Source organism: Triticum dicoccoides, chromosome 4A (genome assembly GCF_002162155.2).
Source record: "Triticum dicoccoides isolate Atlit2015 ecotype Zavitan chromosome 4A, WEW_v2.0, whole genome shotgun sequence".
Lineage (NCBI taxonomy): Eukaryota > Viridiplantae > Streptophyta > Magnoliopsida > Poales > Poaceae > Triticum > Triticum dicoccoides.
The window spans coordinates 688383343-688389995 of NC_041386.1; the positions used below are offsets into that span (position 1 = coordinate 688383343).

The 6653-nt window shown below is 47.9% G+C and overlaps 1 long non-coding RNA gene across 1 annotated transcript; it reads left to right on the top strand.

The window, feature by feature from the left end:
* Positions 1-5490: 5490 nt before the first annotated feature.
* Positions 5491-5718, top strand: LOC119289734. The gene is made up of 2 exons (XR_005141597.1): positions 5491-5529; positions 5622-5718. It is a non-coding gene; the product is annotated as an uncharacterized LOC119289734 (long non-coding RNA).
* The last annotated feature ends 935 nt before the right edge of the window (positions 5719-6653 follow it).

Consider the following 6653-nt stretch of genomic DNA (forward strand, 5'->3'; position numbering starts at 1 on the left):
AATATGGTGATGATGAATTTCACATGATTGATCACATACGTGTTTGCGGTGAGCGCAGTCGAGTTCAAGAGGCGGCATTGTGGTGACATCACAGGAAATACGTTGAGTGCGCCGTGTTGTTTATGCCCCGTGGGCTCGATTCGCTGCATCCTATACTTCCCACAGCAGCGCTTATCTACTGTACCAATGTTTCCGATTCCTGCTTGTCCTTGCATGTCCCAATATTTTCCTTTCTCATTGTGCTGATATATGAAAACAAAGGGTAAATAAAAGTGTGGAGGGATGAACAACATAGTAGCATGCTTCTTGGAGCCGGTGTGGCACATGTAAGAAATACTCAAGCGGACAACATCATTCGCACCCATCTTAAAGTTGGGTGCATATTTATTATTTACGAGAAGGAAGTGATAGATCCTCTGGATCGGAGTAGGCTAGATCATCCGGCGAACCTACCTTCTCATGGTGCTGACGTGCTCGAGCCGGAGGCCATCGTGGTGCTGTGGCGCACCGTGATGGCGGAGAGTGGGTGAGGTGGTGGCGGCGGCGATGTATGGGCTGTGCACTACTAGGAAAAGGACTATAGATAGGATTGACACTAATGGCGCACCGGGGAAGCAGTGCGCTACTACTATATACTAATGGCGCACCAGTTGGTGATGCGCCATTAGTGTGGAAGACACTAATGGCACACCAGACAAAAGGTGCGCCACTAGTGATAAATTATTATTTTTTCAATTTTTACATACATACTAATGGCGCATCCGACCGACTAGTAATGGCGCACCAGACTAGGAGTGCGCCAGTACTGAATTTTTTTTTTTTTTTTTTGCAAAACTACTAATGGCGCACCGTGTCACAGTGCGCCATTACTAGTTTAAACTACTAATGACGCACCGTGTCACAGTGCGCCATTAGTATATATTTTTTTTTACATTTCTGCAAAACTACTAATGACGCACCACATGCAGATGCGTCATTAGTAACCCTGGTTACTAATGGCGCATCTGCAGGTGGTGCGCCATTAGTAACCTGGGACCCCAACAAGATATTTTGGACAGCCACACCTACCCACTCACTTTCCCCACTTCATTCCCTCCACCTCCTTTTCCAAGCTTTCGGCTGCCTCCTCCTCCTCACCTCATTTGCACCATAGATTCATCAAAATTAAGTGGTGAAATTACCTTTTTTGATAGGTAAGGAAGGGGAAAGCTATCTTCATGTTGTAGATCTACTTTTTTTCTCCCTAGCTCGCTCCAACAACGTGCACATGCACTTTTTGTGGCCTAGCTAGATCTATGTATGTTTGTGATGTTGCATATGATTGTGGTGTTGCATATATGTTTGTGTTTGCAGGTACCGGTATTTGAAATGCGATAGTTGCCAATATTTTGCCGGAATGTTGATTCATTTCCGTTTCGGAGAGAATTTTGGCACTATTTTTAGTCCTATTTTTAGGGAAGGTCATGCCAAAATTTTTCTTGGTTCTAAAACATCGTTTTGCTCTACCCCGCAGGCGACCATGGTCCGCACGATGACCGAAGGCATCGTGAATAGGTTTTTGAACTCCGCGAAGGCCGAGATGCTTCAAAAGAACGAGACGGAGATAAGATGTCCGTGTCGAAGATGCAAGCTGAAGAGCCTTGTTGCGGACCTGGATTCTGGGCAGGTGCGGGACCACCTGCTCTTGCGTGGTTTCATGGATGGCTATCGGTGGCAAGGTGATGAAGATGACTATGAAGTCGTCCATGGGGGCCGGGAAAGAAATGAGGAAGGGCAACAAGACAATCACCGCATCGATGGCGGGCGAGAAGACGAAGAATCTCCAGGACATGATCACGACGGTGATGCTGTACACATTCATCATGTAGAAGATGTCGTACATGATGATGAGGAAGATCAAGACGAAGGGCATGATCATGAAGATGAAGATGCCGGAGCAGACGACGATGGAGGTTGGTTGCAGGACCCTTATATGCAAGAGTTGCTTCTCAAGCAGACGGATAACGCAAGAGCTGCAGCCCGAGAGAAAGCCAAGCTGTATCAACTGGAGATAGACGCGGTTACTCCATTGTATGAAGGATGCAGGCCTGAGGATACCTGCCTGAAAGTAACGCTCATGGCTCTGGAGATGAAGGTAAAACACAAAATGACCGATGCATGCTTCGACGAGAACATGTCATTCTGGCATGAACGTCTTCCCAAGGGGACTCAGCATTTGGGAAGGATCCAAGGAACATCGTGCTGGGCGCGAGCACCGATGGAGTCAATCCGTTTGGCAGCCAGAGAAGCACACATAGCACCTGGCCTGTGTTTGTGTGGATGTACAACCTTCCCCCCTGGTTGTGCATGAAGAGGAAGTACATTCGCATGAGTATGCTAATTGAAGGGCCGAAACAACCAGGGAACGACATCAATCTGTATCTGGGGCTGCTGAAGGAGGAGCTAGACACGCTGTGGAAAACACCAGCCAATACGTGGGACGCCGCAGAGAAAGAATATTTCCCTGTGAGAGCCGCACTGCTCACGACGGTGCACGACTATCTCAGTTACGGATATCTCGCGGGGCAGGTAGTCCACGGATTTTCTAGATGCGTAAGGTGCATGGATGACACAACATATCCCCAGCTAGATAGAGATCCCGGGTCTTCGAAAAACATGTTCATGGGACATCGAAGGTGGCTTCGCGACGATGACCCGTGGAGGAAACACAAGGATCTGTTCGATGGTGAAACCGAACCCCGAAAACGCCCGTGTACGAGGAGAGGCGAGGAAATAGACGAGCTGTTGAAAAATTGGAAAGACTGTCCACTGCCGGGAAAGAAGCAAAAGGCTCCAGAGCTGGGAAAGAAGCGAAAGGCGCCAGAGCCGCTGCTGAAGGTATGGAAAACGAGGTCTGTTTTCTGGGACTTGCCGTACTGGAAGATCCACAGTGTGCCTCACAGCCTTGATGTCATGCATATCACAAAGAACGTGTGCGAGAGTCTGCTTGGTACCCTGCTCAACATGCCAGGGAGGACCAAAGATGGGCCGAAAGCAAGGGCAGACATGAAATCAATGGGCATTAGGCAGGAGCTTCACGCTAATGATGATGATGATGATGATGATGATGATGATGATGATGATGATGATGAGGCGAAGCAGGACACAGAAAGTCATCGCAAAGGAAAAAAGGCCAAGAAGACCGGAAATGACTACCCTCCCGCGTGCTTCACTCTAAGTCAGGAGGAGATCGAGCAGCTTTTCACCTGCCTCCTAGGAGTAAAACTTCCATACGGTTGCGAGGGGAAGATAAGCAGATACCTAGACCCAGCGAAGCAGAAGTTCAGCGGGATGAAGTCTCACGACTGTCACGTGCTGATGATGCAGATACTTCCAGTTGCAATCCGTGGGATCATGGACGCGCACGTCCATGAAACGCTATTTGGCCTATGGAACTTTTTCGACGTCATCTCTCGGAAGTCGATTGGCGTGAGGCAACTCAGAAGGCTACAGGAAGAGATCGTGGTGATACTATGCAAGCTTGAGATGTACTTCCCACCTGCATTCTTCGACGTTATGGTGCATCTGCTGGTCCATATCATGGAGGATATGATCCAACTCGGGCCGACGTTCCTGCACAGCATGATGCCGTTCGAAAGGATGAATGGTGTCATCAAAGGATACGTTCGCAACATGTCACGTCCAGAGGGAAGTATAGCCAGGGGCTTTCTGACCGAAGAGTGCATCTCCTACTGCACGAATTATCTAGGCATCGAGAACCCCGTTCGTCTGCCTGTCAACAGGCACCTCAGCAGGCTCGCTGGATGGGGTCACCATGAGGGTCGCCGCGAAATGCATGTCGACTTCGAGGGTCAACTCGCCGACTTTGAAAGAGCAAACCTAGTAGCGCTACAGCACATAGACGTGGTCGATCCTTGGGTGGTAGAGCACAAAACCTTTATTGAGAAGACGTACAATGACCGAGGCCAACAGAGGACGTACGGAGATATAATCAAAGAGCACAACTCATGTTTCACGCGTTGGTTCAAGCAGAAGCTTCTGTCGTACCCTTTACATGAGGATTCTTCCGTGGAAGAACAACTCATATTCGCCTTGTCACAGGGCACCGAGCACAACCTGATGACCTATGAGGCGTACGATATCAACGGCTACACATTCTACACCGAGAACAAGGACATGAAGAGCGATGGTTATCAGAACTCCGGGGCAACGATGGAATCCTACACCGGCAACGACAAGGACAGATACTACGGAAGGATCGAGGAGATCTGGGAGCTGAGCTACGCTGGAGAGAAGGTCCCGATTTTCCGTGTCAGAATGGCCAAGAGTGTCCTAAAAGAACACCGGTATTTCACCACCATGGTTATACCCGAAGCCAAATCCAAGACCGCGGTTGCAAACGTCACCGCGAAAAATGAGCCATGGGTACTGGCTTCCCAAGTGGACCAAAGCTTCTTCATTACCGACCCGCCAAAGCCCAGTCGTGTTGTCGTGAGGAGAGGCAAAAGGAAGATCATTGGAATGGATGGAGTAGCCAATGAGCAAGGCTTCGACAAGTACGGCGACCCGAAGATCGAACATGACGATGATGATGAAGTAGCAGCACACACCACAAGAAGAAGCAGGACCACCCTACCTAAAGGACGTCCGTTCCACAAAAGAACTCCATTTGCGAAAAAGAAGGGCAAGAAGATTGTGAACAGATAGCTAGCTAAGATCGATTGTATTTAAATCGTAGTCTTCATTTCTCGGGCACTTTTTGATATCATGAATATTTTTAAATTTCATGGGCACTTTTTGAATTCATGAATATTTTTTCAAATTTGATGATATTTTTTCATATTCAATATGAAAAAAATATTGAATATTCATGAGGACACTCGATCTCGATCCCCCTCCCTCTCGATAGCAATCCGATCCTCCTCGCCAGATCCCCCTCGCCGCCGAGCACCCCCCGCACCCTCCCCCGCTCCACCGCCGCCGCCGACACCCCACACCCTCCCCCACTTTTTGATGATATTTTCAAATAACAATTTTGATGATATTTTCAATTAACAAAAATATATGATATTTTCAAAAAAAAATTGATGATATTTGATGATATCTTCTGTTCTAGTCCTCATGAAAATAACAAATTTGATAAAAAAAACAAATTATTAGATGCAACAAGAAATAATGAAAAAAAAGTTACTAATGGCGCACCCTAGGTGGGTGCGCCATAGCTGTCGGAAAAAAAAAGTTACTTATGGCACACCAGAGGTGGGTGCGCCATTGCTATAAGAAAAAAAACTACTAATGGCGCACGAGAAGGTGGTGCGCCATTGCTATAGTGTCTAGCTGGATACCCCTTCGCCCGATCCCCCCTTCCCTCTCCCCCTCGCCAATTCCCTCTCCCTCGATCCACCGCGCCGCTCCTTCTCTCGTCCCTCCCTCCACCGCGCCGCTGCCGCCGCTGCCCCGACCCACTGCCCGCAGCCGCCCACGCGCCCCCGCCGCCTCCCTCTCTGACCCCAAGCTCCCCTTCAAAGTGTGAGTACAGATCCCCCTCTCTTCCTCCTCCCCCACCCCTCCTCAGACCAGATCTCGTCCTAATCCGCGTGTGTCATGCGGTGGCCTCGCAGGTTCAGCGTGCCGGAGGCGGCGCCCTTCACCGCGGTGCTCAAGTTCGCCGCCGAGGAGTTCAAGGTCCCGCCCCAGACCAGCGCCATCATCACCAACGGTATGGTCCCCCGCCTCCGCCCCTCCACGCGTCCTCCTGCCGGATTCTGTCGGGACCGTGGTGCTCTTGGTTGCTCTGGTGCGGTTTAGATTAGGTCCGTCGCGAGAGTCTATCATCGGGTTGTGGTTTTACCGAGGAAGTGGTAGATAATCCGCGGCTTCTCTGCTCGGTGGGATTTGTCTTCATGTTGGAATGATTGATAGTAATATAGGTGTTCTGTAGGTTCAAATATGCCTGTGAATTTGTGGGAGAAAGAGAGTTAGTGTAGAGCAGTACATCCAAGAAAATATGCCTGTGAATTGTTATGCACAATGTACATACACGTGTTGGTTCAAATATTTTCTATAGGTTCAAATATTTTCTGTAGGTGTACTTCAATGGTACATCTAATTTTTTGTCTGTGAATTGTAGTGCTAGTGTACGTCCTGATCCTAAACAAAAAAGTAGAGCCAATGAGCCAACCCGTACATACGTGTACGTGTATACCAAGTAAATATGCCTATGAATTGTTATGCACAATGTGCAGATGTTAGTGTAGATCAATACATCCAAGAAAATAGTTCATCAATAGTACTTCAATGCACCAGTAGTTTCCTCAAATCTTAATCAAGCTAAATAGCTATTTAATGTGGGCATGTGCCGCCACACTTCTTTTTTTATATATCAAGAAGTCTGGACTGCTTGGTTTATTTTCCTTTGGTTCCTTTTCAGGTATCTGGTCTGAAATCAATTACTTCTAAGCATTTAGCTTTAGCAAGTCAAATTATCAGTTTCATACATTCTTTGATTCCAGGTAAGCATTTTTCCCTACCTTCTATCTTTTTGCTGCACTGTTATTTATTGTATCCATACTTTCTGTTAATTTTGCCAGAACATAGAGTTCTGAAGGCTGACTATCCTGTCACTTCAAGTGATTGTGGGTTGCATTAGCTTA